Raw genomic sequence first — 18,132 nt, forward strand, 5'->3', positions numbered from 1 at the left:
TCCACCAAGTACAACGACGGATGAAGAGGACGCGCTCGTGGTAGTTGCAATCATGCAGAAACTGTTTCAGTCCGCGAGAGAAGTTCGGGAGCTGCTGCATGTGGACGCTTCGGTTGTTGCTGTACGGAGACGTCTCTGGAGCGTTGGACAACGAAGTTCTGCGACTGCGCCAGATCCCGTCCTCACATGCTTCGAACCAGGCGTCACGAGTGCAATTTGCCGAAGGGAACGCCTTGTGGACTTTCGATGACTGGGGTCGAGTATTCTTCTCGGACGAGCCAGCTTTTTCAACACGTCAGAACCAACGCGTGCTAGTGCGGCGAGCAAGAGGGACACGGTAAGAATTCTTTTTTCCGGCCGGTCTTTACTTTGTGTGAAGGACTAAATTTGATATGATTTCCATGCAGTTACGAGCCAGCCAATGTGCAGGTAGTCGCCGCGAGCCGACGCATCTGCGTGGACGTGGGGGGCGCGGTGTTCAAGGCGTGGTCCCGGGCCTCCACTCCACATCGAGGGCGCTTTTACTTCGCAGCGCTACTGTAGCGAAATCTTGGACGACAGCCTCCCCACTTAGGCCCACACCGCTATTCCCGATGGTGATTTTGTGCTCCAGCATAACTAGGCGCCGGTGCACACTGCGATGATTGTTAAAGAGCACCTAGAAACTGGTAGTCGAACTGCACTCTTGGCCGGCCAAGGGTGCTGACAAGAACATCTGGAAAATATCTGGGGGGCGCATAACAGCAGCAATGGTGCGACACCTGATTTATTCGGTTACTCTGGACGAGCTGTGGGTAGCTGTTTGCCAAGAGTGCGAGACTCTTAGAGAAGCAAGTAGCCTTGCGATTGCCCTGTACTCTTCGATACCGTCTGGAAAGGCAGCAGTTGTTGCTGAGGAAGGTGATGACAAAATACTATAAAGAAAATCAAGCAGCAAATAAAGGCAATTTACATCTGTCGCTTCTCAAAGTGTTTCAACATTTCTTGAAAAGTGCGCAAAATAAAAGTTTGGATGCTCGTGTGTCGTTGCTTTTTTCTGCATTATGTGACAAAGAATCCTGGAGAAAAGAAAAAAATAACTGGGTAACGATTTTCTGTCAATTAGGGAGGAAGCAGGAATAGAAAGACGGGGAGCTTAGCAATTAGGGTAATTGTAAGGAGTAGGAATACACTGTCTTAACTGGAAGCATCCCAATTGCGTTCAGTCATAAGGCGGTCACCGATGAGGAAAAAACAGCTGGCAAGCGACAAACGTGCGCTCCGATGACTTGATGCGCTTGAAGGGAACATACCGCGCGAGGGCTCGGATATTGTGAAACATCGGATAACAGCGTTCGTAGTGCAGAAAGTCACTTGCTCCAGTGTTCGCGCCCTGCACAGGAAGTGGCGAAAACCATGCGGGAAATGACGCAAAGTGGGTACATGCCGCGCGTCGTCTGCTACCGAAATGCCCCTTCGCTTTTCTTGCACGAAGTCAACCTGCACTGAAATCCTGTCAAGAGCTCACCCAGCCCAACGCCTAACGGATAAACACTTCGTGTACTGCGACGCGTGAGACACAGAAAGCACAAAAATACTCACTTCGGCTGCAGTGGTGTGGAATGCGAATAAGCAGCAGCAGAGCCATGTTTCATACAGTATTTTTGGAGAAGCCAGACGACGTCGCTATGCTGCGTCTGGAGCGAACATTCTGCAGACGGAAACGTATTCTTAGGTTGCTTGTATACGTTGGCGTCTATACCTTTTTCTCTGTCTATACCTCACTTGCGTTTCGGTAGAGCAAGGTATAACGTGTCTGATTCATTAATGCTAGCTGTGTACGGCGTTACCTATCTTCGAGCAACTCGACAGACTGAGTGCGACGTAGGCAGACATCACCGAAACATGCCGTGCACAGCGGTGCCGAAAAGAAACTAGTGCGACTCGTTTCGCTGAGTCATGCGCCATGCTCCATCCACGAAACGAAGTCGTTTTGGTCTGTCGCGCGATTACGTCCGAACGCGAAGCTTCCTACAATAAAACGGGGCTTGACGTCGCCGAGGCTGTTCTGAAAGCTCGATTATTTTCACGCCCTTACCGTCCAGACGGCTGGCAAGACTTTTTTTTTTTATTGCGATGAAGGCTTGCCCTTAGTCGAGCGCAACTTTTATCTTTCGTCAGGTTCATCGCAACCGCGGCTCGAGAGGTGAGGGCGAACGCCGCGCGCTGGCGAAGCGAAGGGGTGGTGCGGAAGCAGACGACGTGCGGAATGGGCCGTTTCGCGCGTGCGCTGGGTTTTCGCCGCTTCCTGTAGCTGACGCTGCGTTGAGCATGAGCCAAGATCTCGCGTCTACACCAAGGTCGATTCAAATGGGTCGCGAAGCTTCGGGCGAAAAGCGGTTCAGTACAGATTGTCACCGACATCAGCATGGGGGGTTATGGGAGAAGCGATTGAAGCGCGACTATGTTTGGAGGGAACAAACATTGGGAAAGAAAAACGCGTTTTTTAATTCAAACGAGACATAGTTAGATTCATTCAACGAAAATAAAATTCCTAGTCAATTTTATATATTCGTGACGAGTTAAGAAAATACAAGTTTCTTTTATTATTATTAATAAATGCATTTATTTTCAGCGCCTATCGCTACAGGGGGCGTTGACGCCACTATCACTCGCAATGCAATGTACGTCTTGAAATGGGCTGAAAGGCGCACTCGTAAAAGTCACCTGTTGAAATACGCCCCCCTCACAGTTTGTGCTTTCTTGCTTGTCGAAGTTGGTGTGAATTTGGTGGCGCGGGTAGCTTCATCGCTTCTTAATCTGTTCAGTCAAAAGTTGTGAGTTACGACCGCCAGATAATTGTGTGGTTGTTTTCGTGCGATTGCGCTGGCCGGCCGACGGGCTTGGCATCCGACAATAGGATCAGCACTCTACACCTAAAGCTTGCGTCGGCCTCCAAAGAAAGTATGTTCTGTGCAGGGATGCGATTTCGACAACCGTATGGGTGGCCTTTTCCTGCATCGCTTTCCACGCTGAAAGCTCGGAACGCACATCAAGTCGAATGGTGGGGCATTTGAATATATAGCTCCAAAGGAAGGACAACAAAACAAATTTCGCGCCTTCGAAAACAAAATGACGTCACTTCTGCTTTTAACGGACATGGCGTCACATTATTTTTTCTTCCGCCGGAAGTGTTCCCACCACATACAGATGGCGCTAAGCCCCATGAACCGCAGATGGACCGCCATGTTTTGAACGTATGGGCTCCTATGGAAGCTTCGCTACCAGGTATATTTACCTTGTCTACACTCCAGCAGTGCACCCACCTGTGCCCTCCGCTGTTGCTGCTACGTGCTTACGTGCGTGAGTACCTTTGAATAACAATCTTATCAGTATGGCAAAGAACAATTACTTGCGGGGCTATGCATACTGTTCATTATTTGCTTTTTTTTCCAACCCCCTTTGTAATTTCTGCAAAAGGACCTTTAGGGTACATGAATAATAGAGAAAAAACTATCATTCATGCGCGCACGGCCAGTGGTTCGGGAGCAGTGTCTAGGGCGATCACTTCGCAGGCAATCACGCTGGGTCTGTGACAGTATACGGAGTATATGGCGGAAAGCGTTTCTCGCCTTGTGCTAAGATTGCTGTCTCGTGCTGTACGGAATAGTTAAAGGTTTCGTGTCATCATAACCTTTCACAGTGATTCTCACATACGCGTGCGATGTTTTTTTTCTTTTTCATCGGTGCCGAGAACGAACGGCACAAGATCGACATGCTCGTGTCGTGCACGCATCTGTCGGACAGAGGCGATGCTGGCCTTTCGTGCGTCATCACCGGGTCAAGCGTGGCAGCCAGCACGGTGCCCGACTGTACGAGTCAGGCCAGCAAGGTGAGCGCATCGAAGGCGTGACGTGTTGCGTCGTAATCTTTCCATCGCCTTTCGCTCTTCCAATTCCCTATAAAACGGATTTCACACACACTAAAATATACGAAGGTTAGTCGTTTTATGAGTCGCATAAACTGCTGTGAACATTCTCTTACTAATTGAACTAACAAGCACGTTATCACGCACGCGCAGACAAACACGAAGGCATCTCTCTAGATGGCCGCGGACGTTCGCTGTGTAGCTTCTAATTATTGAAGTTGCTATTCCTTCTCAACTTCACTTAGCTTGTGGTATGTTTGCCTGGCTACTGGTTGTTTGTTTGTCAAAACCTAACCTATTCCACGCCAACTTGGTTCCCTGTGTAGACCGCGGTCTAATAAGTCGAAGATCGGCATTGCCACTGGTTGGGCGTGTTGGTAAACTGACTTGGAAAGCATATTTAGCGCCAGCAAACAAGGACTGAAAAGATGCACAGCGCACTGTGGTGTCGTCGCCCTTCTGTAATTGTTTGCTGGCGCTAAATATGCTTTCGAAGTAGAAGATCGGGCTGCTGTGCTTTGGGGACGGGGTTCGAAGCCATCCTTCAGACCAACTTGGCTGACTGGTTAACCGATGGTGCGTGCCGCTCCTCAGTGAACTTTTTTCGCGCCATTCTCGGTTAGCGTGTATGTTCTGCTCATTAATGAATCTCTTTTACACCAACTTTGGTTATGGACGACCATCCGCCCTGGTGACGTAGTGGGTTTGGCGTTTTCATACTGATCCCGAAGGCGCGGGATCAAAGCGACTCCGGAAACTACGTTACATCCTACTTAATTCTCGACTTCGTGTTCTTGAAATGAGAGATGATTAGCGGCAGCAATGGCAACAGTCACAGGGCCTACGCGTAGAAGTTTATCAGGTGAGTAATAGCACGACTGAAAATGTGCATTTGACGTTTTAGGATAATGAAACAAAGGATTTTTTTTCGCTGGCACGGTTTATATTATCTATACGACAAATATGATGACGTCATGCAATACTGGGCTCTGTCACCCGCAACTTGATTGCGGTCCTGTCAATTCAAAGCTGTTGTTGAAAACGTTACGACTTCGACTCGTTGGTAATAATATACTGATGTACAGAGTTAAGCAACAATGGACGAATACCAACGAATCAAGCCAGAAAAGCGCCATCTACTGGCAAATAAACTCAATACTAGGAGAAATATAATGCTATTTCATCCGTTCCGAGATAACCATAACTCCTTATCCAAGAACCGTGCCATGCTCGCGCACGACTAGACCAACCGGTATATCGCCTGCTCGAGTATTTGTCGCTTCAGTTATTTATTGCCCAAACCGACCAACTCGATTCATCTTGTTACCCAATGCACATCCCAGTAAGCTGCCCCAAGGGAAAAAAATACGGCCGCAATCACCACCAGCTTACTTATGTCCTCTCCCGGCGATTTCCATAACCGTTACCGTGCGCCTGGTGATTCAATCTTATGCGTGCCACCTTTGTGCCACCCAGTTCTTTGCCGTTCTCGATTGTTCCTCACTTGCCTCGGCACTCATTATGCAGCTCTAATGCACCTTTTTTTATCGGCACTCGGCATTGCACGGCGTGCTCAGCTACACCTTTTCTTCTTAATGTCAACTGGAATATCGACCACCTGTGTTGCTCACTAGTCCACATCGCTGTCTTCCTGTCTCTGTTAACCATTACATTTTTTCTTCTAAAGCTTATTTCTCAGTCCGCAAGTGTATGCTGCATATATTGGTACCCGTAGAATAACATGATTGCACACATTTCAAGGTTAGCGGCAAGCTGCCGGTTGTGATTTCGTAATACGTACTGTATTACGAAATCGTACTGTATTCCAGTACCAATCGCTACGTTACCGTCATTCAACACAGCGTTCAATAATGAAAACCCACCCTAACGCTACTATTTCAGCAATATATTGTAACATACGTAGCTTCCTTTTCAAACGGGACGTTGTATCTAATCTGGTTTTATCATCTGGATGTAACTTGTTGACACTTACCGAAACCTGGCTAACTGCTGACGTATCCGACGAGGAGGTCATGGATGACCTACCCGGTTATCATGTTTTCCGTAACGATCACTTTAGAGGCGGCGGGGTGCTCATCGCCGTTAGTGATACGATACCCTGCTCCGTTGTTTACAACCCAAGTGACCTTGAAATATTATGGCTACTCTTTCGTGCAACCCCGCAAACTATTTTACTTGGCGTTTGCTACCGCGCCCCGCGAGTAGACACTAGCTCTAGTGACAAACTCAACTGCGTTCTAGATGTACTAATGAAAAAATACGCCAACGCTCAGATTTTGCTCTTCGGAGACCTTAATTTCCCTAATATCAATTGGCGTAGCTACCCACCTTCGTCACATAGAATCGAAAATGATTTCCTCGAAGACTGCTTTAATTTCAACTAAACCCAGCTAGTTTTAGAACCAACACGCGCAGTGAAGGACTCTGTCAGTATTTTAGATCTTATATTAACTAATAATCCGTCTAGCCTATCTTCTATATCTTATCTCCGCGAAATTAGCGACCATAATTTAATCCACACTGTCTTTAACTTTACCTTTCCAAAACGAGAATCATGGAATAAAATAATACGCTTATACGACAAAGGCGACTACGATGACATTAACAACGAACTTATGTCCTTCTACCCCGCTTTCAGCTCTGAATTCCATAACCGCACACTTCAAGCAAATTGGTAGATCTTCCACAAAAAATTACTGACCTTCCTACTAACAACAATCCCGTTATTCCAGTACAGACTAACAGCAATAAACTTTGGTTCACAAAAATTATCAGCTCTAGAAAACAAGAAATGTCGATTTTTTTTTTTTTTTACGTTCAGCGAATCAAAACAATTCTGATGTGGCCTGGGACAAATATTACGTGGCGGAGAAAGCTTATCTCTCAGCTATACGTTGCGAAAAGCACTCCTTCTTACATGACACGTTGTCTCGTGTATTAAACAGTAACCCCCAGAAATTCTGGCAATTTCTAAACCCCAAGCCACCGGATGCTATCATTATCGCCGACCATAACGATATAGCAATCCCCGAACAAGAGTGGGCCGATGCCTTTAACCACGTGTTTTCATCGGTATTCATCACTTAACCTGATACTCCGTAACCTATAGCACTTTTACCTGTGTATTTTGTTATGTCATTCATCGAATTCACTGTCAACTCTCAACGGTCATCAGGGGCGGATGGCATCAACTCTAAACTGTTAAAAAATACTACACGCATCTGCGCCGCGTACTTCGGAATAATCTTCTCGCAGTCATTATTCTCCTGTACCATCCCCGTCGCCTGAAAGAAAGGGCAGGTTCTTCCAATCTACAAATCAGGTAATAAAAGCTCACCTCTTAACTACCGACCGATTTTCCTAACCAGCATACGCTGCAAGATAATGGAGCACTTCATTTTTACCCAAATTATGCACTTCCTTGACACTAACAGCTTCTTTCATCCATCCCAACATGGCTTCCGTAAGGGTCTGTCGTGCGAAGCGCAACTTGCTATCATCGTCCATGACTTACAATTAAATCTCGATGCTAACACCCAAATCGATGCCATTTTTCTGGATTATGCTAAAGAATTTGACAAGTTACCTCACCAACGCCTATTACTCAAGCTTTCCCAGCTGAACCTGCACCCTGACCTCTTTCATTTGGTTATTGAATTTCTCACTAGCCGATCACAGTGAGTACATGTCAGTAATTACACTTCCGCGCCCCTCCCTGTAACATCTGGCGTCCCACAGGCCCCCTACTTTTTCTTATTTATATTGACAACGTTCCTCTTCTTGTTTCCTCTGAAATCCGTATGTTCGCTGACAATTGTGTCATCTACCGCATAATTACTAACGACTCTGACCACAGTATATTACGAAATGACCTTAACAAAGTGCAAGACTGTTGCAACGACTGGTTAATGACTCTTAACCCCAATAAATGTAATGTGCTTCACTCACCGCCATCAGCCTTACACTCACCGTATAATATCTAACGCGCATTACTGTCTCCGCGAACGAAACATTGGGATTACTAAAACGTCATCTACGTCATGCACCACATCACGTTAAACTACTAGCATTCAAGACGCTCCTACATCCGAAATTTGAATACGCATCCTCCGTGTCGTCGCCACATCAAACTTGCCTTATCAATGCACTGGAAAGAATTCAGAATCGTGCGGCAAGATTCATTCATTCTTCGTATTCTTATATCACCAGCGTATCGCTACTAAAAGCACGGTCTACCTTAAATACGCTATAATCACGGCGTTGCATGATTCGTTAATCCTCTTTCATAATTTTTATTACAGCTCGCTTCAGCATGCACCATATGTGTAGGCCTCACCCATAGTTTCTAAATAAATACCCTAGAGGGAAATGTGGCGCATGAGCGTTGCCTCAACCTACATGGGAATGATGGGAAGTACATGCTTCGGATTGACTTCGATCATTAGACCAGTGGAATTTGTTTGCGGCGCAGTAAACGAAGCTGTACTTAAATATTATCGCGTCAAATATAATTTTATTTCTGCAATGTCTTACATAATGCACAACACGTTACATAAACATTGTGTGACATTGTGATTGAAGCACAGTTGACTGTGGTTTACACCAGGACACACCAGAGTATGCATTTTTGTGCAATTCTGTTCCCGATTTAACGCCGGAGAATAATTATTTCTTTTTACAGCAGCAATAACAACCGTGCATGTACTTAAATAATAATATTCAAGTATTTATGGAAATAAGAATTTTGTATTGTGAGAAAATGTTGCGCCTTCGAGAGGAATGCTACAAGTGTCGTCTGCTACGACGCCTGCTCGCTGCGAACGCGATACTTTTCTCGCAGACGGCAGGCAGTTGCGAACACTCTCGCTCTTTCGAAAGGCTGCGTCGTCTGTCACGATTGCTGAGCGTCTTCAAGTACTTTAAGCACATCTGCTGCACTGCTAGCAGGGATGCTCGAGGCATTCTACGAGTGCGCTTCATTTTATTTTACGTTGACGTACCGCTTCCGAATCGTTAAGACGTGGCTTCGCACTTACCCATTTTGCGACACTAGACTACAACCTGGAAGCAGCAACCTTTCCTGCCACAAGTAAGTTTGTGTTCTCAAAGTCCTAAAACACGCATTTCAATGAGCACATAAATTTGCAATGCGTAATGAAGCCCTCAATAAAATTTGATTGTCAAGCCACTAGAAGTACAACTGTCGATGTCTTGTATCAGTAGTGCCTTCTTTTTCCTATTCTGAAGTTTCATAAAGCACGTAACGCTACAGCGCCAACTTCACACACTTAACAAACCAAGGTCCGAGCGGTGAAAACATGTTCTTTCAACGTTCACGATGCCGTCGCTTTCTCGTCAGGGCTTCGACACCACACCGCGACGCAAACATCATCCCAGCCGGTGACCCAGCGCGCTATCACCACTTCGAGCAACAGAACAAAGGCAGAGAGCTTTCCGTGGCACTGTCCCACTGCAGGTTATAGTAATTTCGTTCGGAGCGAAACCAAAACTGCCAAAAAGTACTTGTAGCTTAGTTTGCCAGTCAACAGAATGATAATCCGAAGCCTGTACTTCCGATCATTCCTATGATGGTTGAACGATCGCAGCGCCAGATTTCCCTCTAGTTATACTAATATGAAACTCTATGGCCCCACCCCCTAGCCGTTCCCTGCCTATAGGGCATGCCTTGCTAGTAACTCATCCGCGCAGCGATACTACAACCTTCTCTGCATCTTTATTTTTCCGATCATCAACCGAGTGGAACGGCCTGCCCCGTCACGTAGCCGAACTCACTCGTTCATCGACGTTTTCTGATAAGCTTAATACTAATATTGTTCATTGAACTCATGTGGCCACTAATTAGAATAAACATTTCTAAACCCCACCCCTTATGTAATACCCCCAATTAGGGGTCTTAAAGGAAATAAAAGTGAAGTATGATGGCGAACCAATTTTATTTTCCTGTTAATTTGCTTGCCATGATCAGTCACCTTAGCTAGGGTATGAAACATTACCTAAATGTTATGCATATTATTTTCCAACCTTACTTGTAAAGTCTGTTGGCTCAGTCATATAATAACAGTTGCATTCACGTTACTTACGAATTTCCATGATCGAAAAAAGATTTGCAATGTAAGGGTGCGCACGTTATAATTAAGGCACCAATACTGTGGTAGGGTTACAACCGACAATTCAGCCTTCTAGCAAAACTCATTACAAGCACCGCAGTCCCTATGTGACATGAATGGAAGGTGAATTCTGACAGTTGGCAGTAAGTCATTAGGCATCACGTAGACAAACCTACACGCTGCGTTAAGCAGAGGTCGAATGAGCAGAAGCCAAATGACTGAGAATATGCTGTGTGCGTCAAACTTTCACACATACAGCCCTCGCCAGAAGTTGAAAGAAATGCGCATGTTGCATATTCATAACAATCACATAAGATGGCAGAAATAATTGAGGTAAAAGACTATGGCGGTTGGGTTTGCCACGCGTCAGCAGGTCTTCCGTTGTTTACCGTCAAGAATAGCGGAGTCATGGCCTAGGCTCTTCTGCACAACCTACTGTGGTGCTCTCTGGTTTGGCTTTCTCTCTCAGATAAGACGTAGTATTTATGTTCTCCTTTTCCAGAATGATTCCTTTGTTGGGAGGTTGCGCTTTGTTTGTGTGCTTCGCATACGTTTGTCTCTTTCTTTGTTGTATACAACCTAGAGTGTTTCTGGCGATGTGCCGAGCACGCTATCATTGAGTCCGGTGGCGAGTCTCTCAGTATATCGCGCAAGTGAAACTATCTCCGTGAGTGATAGCCCCGGAATAACCGCCTAGGTTTACGAAACGTCGCAAACGTAAAAATAAAGGCATACCACTAATAGCGGGCACAAGCGGATATAGTTGTCCTGCTGTTTGATTTACTTGGACCGGACGCAGTCATAGGCGAGGGAAACGCCAAAAGAAGTGTCGATATGTTTCCCTCCCGCACAGAAATGCATCGTATACTATAATGAGTTACACTTCTTGGAGTACTCGAGACTGTTGATAAATTTCAATTTTCGCTAGATCACGGCGGCGTTTGACGGGGCACAGAATAGAACTGCAAGGCTTCGCGTCCACATATCTATTTCCGTGCATCTGCGTGAAAACAATTTCCCTCTCACTAAGCTCAAGTTAGGTGGCACACATTTACCGACAATGTAAATGAACTAAGGATCAAGGATGTTCCCAGCTATACAATAATTTCCATCTCACATGTACGAATACATACACCAAATACATATATACCACGGAAAAAAAAGCGCATTAACCGCTAAGCCAAGTTGTCCTCCAGTGTTTGTCGTTGGAAGGCATAGAAGGCGTCTTCGAAAGAATGAATTCAGCCGTTAAAACATCGTTTTACTGCTACTCTAAATTTTCTTACTGTTACTCTCCTATCCATTCTTAAATGAAGTATAAAAATATTTTAAGGTAATTAAGCCTCTTTGTGATAACCTTATTGGGGGACATTTCTGCTTAGCCATATTCCAAAAGTTATTCCGAAACTCACCGTGACAAAACCTTCTTCAAAACCTTTTCGGGAACTCTTAAAAGAGTTCTTAATTTATGTAAATTTGAATTTTCAGTTACATTTATTGTGAAAGTCGACAAATCTGGTCTTGCTAAACTATCTACAAACTCGATTACCAATCGTGACCTTGCTTCGACTATATTAACACCAACTTCTTCAAAAACACTTTCGCCTACATTCCTATTATACTAACCAAAACTTTTGAATGATTTCGAATGAAAACTTCCCCAAATCTGCTAAAAATTTATCAACTACCTCCCCATTTCTCTTAGAAGCACATGTTGCAAGCTTTTAGAACGGTGTAATGAGAAACCTTGTCAATTTTTTTTAACCCTTTGTTCGTGCTCAGTTGCACAGTATCGCTTCAAGATTTAATTATGCAAGGCTCAATTCGTACCCTTACACATAATACGTGCGGAATTTTGACTGTTAATCGTACATATACGCTGAATGGCTTTTTTTAGATTTCTAGGAAGCATTAAATAATATGACATGATTTTATTTCACAAAATAAGCCACTTGAATATTTGCAATTATCTTTTAAAATAGGTGAAATGTTTTCTACTCCATCGCTCAAGATACGTTACTGCTAACGGCTATAATTTCTCGATGTGCTGTGTTGACTCAGGTGTGCCCAATGCATCGGTTCTCAGTCCCTTATTGTTCGTGATATAACACGAACGGCCTAATTTGATACGTATGTTCTAACGTTAAACTCTGTGCTGAGGAGTGTGGCAATTTTAGGGAAAAACTACCGATTCTGATACTAGATGTCTTCTTTCCGGCCTGACTATGATAGCCAACTGGTCCAGTCTATGGGCCATGGAATAACCATTTATTTATTTATTTATTTATTTATTTATTTATTTATTTATTTATTTATTTATTGCACCTCCAAGGCCCCGTGACAGGCATTACATGAGGGCTGTGTACAGGGAATACAATGACGTAATTACAGTGAAGAAAAATAGGGGAATACAGGTCAAAATTCAAAGAAATCAGCGAAAACAGCACACAATAAGTAATATAATGACGTATAGCAACATATGCGATGATCCTTTGTGTTATCGTCGGTGCACGTGATTTCTTCATTGGCGGATTTGAATTCTACAGGGTCGGCGATTGCAGCGATATGGATGGAAAGGCAATTCCAGTCACGAGCCGACCTTGGTGGCCTAGCTGCTTTGGTTTTAAGCAGCTATGCACGAGGTCGCTGGATGGAATCCCGTCCGCGGCGGCCGCATTTCTATGGGGGCGACGTGCAAAGACGCCCGTGTACCCTCCATTGAGTGTCCGTTAAAGAACCCCAGGTGGTCAGTTATTACAGAGTGTCACACTACGGTGCGCCTCATACTCACAACGTGGTTTTGGCCCGTAAAGACCCAGAATTAAGTTTTTGTGCGCTGCTGGGGGCCTACTACCTTTCAGTAAGCATTCTTGACGCCAACTTCCGTAACTTCAGGGATATGTGCCGTTGGCGTATCCACCACATTTCAGTGAACGTTTTGCGCTATCTTGGGTCACTGGGATGTTCTAGCGGCCCGTCGTCGTGCTGCTTTCTCCGAGGACCTGCTGGCCAGCTGTTTTAGCAGCCTGGTGTCTTGATGTCCACCTCCGCTGTGGATCTGGTGGTCAGCTGTTCTCGTGGCTTCTTCGGCTGCTGATCAGAAAATCGTGCATGCGTTAAGGAATCGCAGGTGGCAAAAGTTTCTTCTATACGAGCTTTTACCTAAAAGACAAGTTGGCGGGGTTGTTGGTTAACATGTGCAAAATCATCGTTTCTGCTACTTTCGTTCTTCTAACCTTGTTTGATTTCGGCCGTTTCTTTGAATATATTGCCTTCGCTGTAATAACGGATGATGTAGCCTGAATTAATATCGCGGGTTTCTTTCGCGTTGGCTGTCATTTTGTCATTGACGGTGCATGTGGTTGTGAGAACGAGTTCTCAACTGCTTTTGTGAATCCCTTTAGGCTATAACGTGCGAACCCAACTTGCACCCCTTTTCCTGAAGACATCACTAATTGGCTGGATCACCGCTGGCTGCTCGTTTATGTAGGCCCATCCCATGGCTTTTGGTTCAAGCAGCGCAGGGGTGGACAGCCTGGCCGAGTTCCGCTTCCAGGCAGAGGGGGTGAGCACAATGATTGCGACTATATTGAATTAAGCTCAATCAACTTTTGGTGTAACAGCCACGAGAAGTCGCATCCGCTGCTTTTTGCTGCAACTGCATTCTCTTTCGTGATCGAACAGTAGGCATATCTGTCGTTAGACAAATGTACTGCAGTTTCCTGTTCGCTGCAGCGTATTATGGAATTCATGTCACGTAGTTAAAAGAATTACCTGTTCGTCCCTTATTCCTAAATTCAATTTAGACTTTCCGATAGAGCAGTCAAGAAATAATGCAGGCAAGTTTACCATTCCTGAAGTTTCCCGTTGTTTTTTATCGTTTCTGTCATGGCAGCATCAGTGGAGAATAATGCTGATCCAACGCAGTTGTTATAATCTATTTGAAGCGAAGCGATTTTAGTAAACGACATACAACCAACGGTGGTGCACACGATTGTTTGATTGCATCCTACGCAACGAGTAAACTTATGCAATGTTTATGCACAAGCTTCGTTTCAGACAATCTCGGATTTGTGCTCTACGCAGTTCAGAAGCTATTCCGAAAAGGAAACACCAAATCGAGAGGATACACAGTGTGACATATCTGCGTAGCGATGTCATGAGGGCTATGGCGATGTGGTGTCGAGGAAAGCACCCTGACGACAGGCGTGTGCCCAGACAAGTAGAACAGATTTGGAATAATATGATTTTAGGGCTTATTTGAGCCAGCTGTAATGTTGAGAAAGCGCTGTTTGGTTACTTTGCGTAGACGTTCACCAAGGGCCATGTGCCCTCTGATGGCTACGTACTTATGTCCCCGAGCACATCTCATCAGTGATTGTATCAATGTGGGGAATTCTTCGGCGCTGGTCAAATCACGTTGCTAAAATGAGAAACAAACGCGTTTCCCTTGCCTATGCTGCACTATATCGGTATATCACATAACGTTCTGTTTCTACCCTTTCCTTGTCTGCCTTGTTGTTGTTGTTTTCTGTTCCTTGAACGTTTGCTTTGTGTGGAATATGCACCGCCTCTTTCTTTGTTTACTTCTGTTTGTAGCTTTCGCGAACTTGGTTTTCACTAGTTTTGTCCCGCCAAACTTTAAGAGTTAATTGTGGGTCCCAGGTAATTTGCTGTGTCTTACCATCAGATACTCAGAATAATAATAATAAACGACAGCGGCATCCTTAAGGTCAAAAAGATTACGAGACAGCGACGTAGGCCTGGCGAGGTCATTATGACTGTGTTATCGGTGGCGGGATTACCTAACTGCTGCGGCAGGAAAAAACTTGCAACTTTAAACGTGTGCAGCGCGTGCATCGTCATTGAAGATAATGCTAAGCAGCGGGTACTGTTTATAATTGGAAGTTTCTTAGCGAGTGGTTATTTTAGCCTCTGTTACTCGTGTTCGTGGTTAGTCGGTGATCGTACTCAGCAGAGAAGCGTTCGTTCGTTCCTTCAATGTATGGTTGCTTCGTTTGTGCTACTGGCTTACATTGCCAATCATCATCGGTGATTTCTGCTCAATCTTTTCTTGCCACAGAACTGAAGTAGTTATGCCACAGTCGTCACAATCATCACATAGTCGTCATATCACCTTCGTCTTCTAATCTAATGGTTGTTGTGCTCAGCATGCATGTTGGTGTCATCTACGTGTCATCTACGTGTCTCCGTGCCATCGTTGTGGTTTCCGTATCTAATTGTCGTCGTTTCCGTATTTCAGTGTCATCGTTATTTTTCTGTCTTTGTCGGACGACTATGGTGGTTGTGTCATCGCAGTTATGTTCATGTCCTATAAAACTTCATGGCCATCATCACTATTGTGGCCGTGTAGTCGTTCTATGGTGGTCGTCTTAGTGACATTATCGCAGGTCCTTGTCGTGCGACTGTGTTCTCATTGTCTCTTCCTCTCTCTCTGGCACACACACACACACACACACACACACACACACGCACGCACACACGCACACACACACGCACGCACACACGCACGCGCACGCAAGCACGCACGCACGCGCGCACACACGCACGCGCACGCAAGCACGCACGCACGCGCGCACACGCGCGCACATACAGTAGTAGGCCGCTGCTCGCACAATGACAGATAGCGTAATCGCATAGTAAGGCACCTAAATATTTATTAGCAAGTTTGATGTTCACATTCCACAGGTTGCGCAATTAGATACGTGGGTGTTTTAAATCCAAGGATTCGCGGTAAGCTGCCGATAATGATTTGATAATGCGCACCGTGTAGGACCCAACAGATTTTATTTTCCTATAATATTGCTTGCCATGATGAGCCACCATAGTTAAGCCATAAAACATTACTTTAATGTTATGCATATTAATCTTAAACTATACTCTTACGCTCTGGCGGCTCAGTCATACCATAGTAGCCATAATTTACTTAAGAATTCCGGTAATTGAAAAAGAAAGAATGTACAGGGCAGTTATATAAGCGCTATAATTTCGGCACAACTAATTTGGTAAGGTTATAACCGAGAATTGATCCTCCTAGCAAAACTCTTTAGAAGCACCGCATTCCTGCCATGGCATGGGCAGAAGATGAAATCTTACTTTCGACAATTCTTCGCAGGCATCATGTACGCAAATCCGCACGCTGCCTTAAGGGAAGGTCGAATGAGCATGCGCCAAATGTCAGAGGAATACTATGTTGGCGTCCGGCTTCCAGGCATAGAGTCATCGCCGAAAGTTCAAAGAAAGTAGCCTCTTGCACATTCACAATAATCAAGTAAGACGAGAGATATAACAGAGGAAACACTCCTGTGATTGCATTTGTCGTGTGTTAGCGTCGCATGGATTCGGTTGTCTCGCATCAGGAATGGGGTAACAAAGGGCCTTTGCGGAATCATGAGCTTGGCCCTGCCGCACAACCTATTTTGGGCTTTGTTCCTGCGTTTAACTTTTTTCGCTCAGTTAAGTAATAGTATAGTAGTGGAGGGCTGTGGGGTCAGCCTTATACTTCATTGAGTCCGGGGCTGAGTTTTACGAAATTTTGCGAAACTACCTCCGTAAGTGACCGCTCAAGAATAACCGACTACTTTTGCAAAACGGCCAGAACAGAACAAAAATTAGGCACCGTGTTAGATGCCTGTAACACGTGAAGAGGGAAAGCCCACTGCACACGTGGTAGTGCATTAAGTTATACGACCGGGTCATAGATCTTGCATGGCATAACAAGCCACAGTGTGAAGTACACGTATAATGCTGTGTGTCGACCGGAACGACATATGCCAGCACCTAATGCACTACCCAGAGATTCCTTCGTTCTTTCTTTCGTTCTTTAATTCGTTATTTCTTTCGTTCCTTTATTACTATTCAGCCATTGCATGTTTGCTTGCTTACGGTGGCATGAGCCATTCCTGATTATATTTTGCTTCACGGAACTAGGTGCCACTCTTTTTGCGGGTATGAGCCATTCCAACTAGCCACTTAAAGCTTTTGCTTTAGTAAAGACATACTGCCAATGGTGGGCACAAGCGGGGCTGGTTGTCCGGTCATTTCATTTAATATATTGCTCTTATGCAATCATACGTGAGGGATGTGCTAATAGACGCGTCGATGTCTTTCTCTCCCGCTCAAAACAGCGACGGATGTCCTAATGAGTTTTGCAACTTGGATGGATGGATGGATGGATGGAAACAACTTTATTTTGAATCCGGCAAATTTGACAACCCGGACTCAGGTCTCCCATGAGGGGACTTCGAGGCCTTGCCTCGTCGCCGCCTCTCGGGCTTGCTGGACAGCCCACTCTTGTGTCTTGAGGTTGGAGCTGCGCAGAGCGGCGGCCCACTTCGACGCAAGAGCCTCCGGAGCTACTGCCATTGTAGCTGATGTAACCCGACACTCCCACAACATGTGTGACAGCGTCGCTCTAGTTTCCTGACATAATTTGCAAAGAGCAGTCGGGTATTGCGCGGGGAAAATGTGCTGCAATCGCACCGGACTGGGGAATGTTTGTGTTTGCAATTGTCGCCAGATGACTGCCTGGCGACGTTTCAGCGTGGGGTGAGGTGGGGGCAGCAACCGCCTGCCTAGCTGGTATTGCTTGGATATGTCATTGTACCTGACCAGGCGTTCTCGCGTGTTTTGAGCCAGGAGTTCAACTTGGAGGACTCAACACTGTTGATAAATTTTAATGTTCGATAGGCCATGCCGGCGTTTGTCGGCGTCCAGAATGGAACCACAAGGCTTCGTGTCTCCATCTCTGCCACCATGCTTCTGAGCTACGTGCGCGACGTGTTTTTCTTCTTTTTCAACGGAGCCGGGAACGAACGACCTCGTCGTATCGGGCACCCGTGTGTCAAGCAAAGACGATGCTGGGCTTTCGGGGCATCGTCACCAGGGCCAGCTTGAGAGACAGCACGGCAGCCGAGTGCAGCAGCCAGACCAGCAAAGTGAGTGCATTGAAGACGTTACTTATTGCAAGTTAATATTTCCATTGCCTCTTGCTCTGTAACGAGAATTCTGTAAAAAAAAAACAATTTCGCGCTTAATAAACTCGAGTATCTCAAC

Source organism: Dermacentor variabilis, chromosome 10 (genome assembly GCF_050947875.1).
Source record: "Dermacentor variabilis isolate Ectoservices chromosome 10, ASM5094787v1, whole genome shotgun sequence".
In the NCBI taxonomy this organism is placed as follows: Eukaryota; Metazoa; Arthropoda; class Arachnida; order Ixodida; family Ixodidae; genus Dermacentor; species Dermacentor variabilis.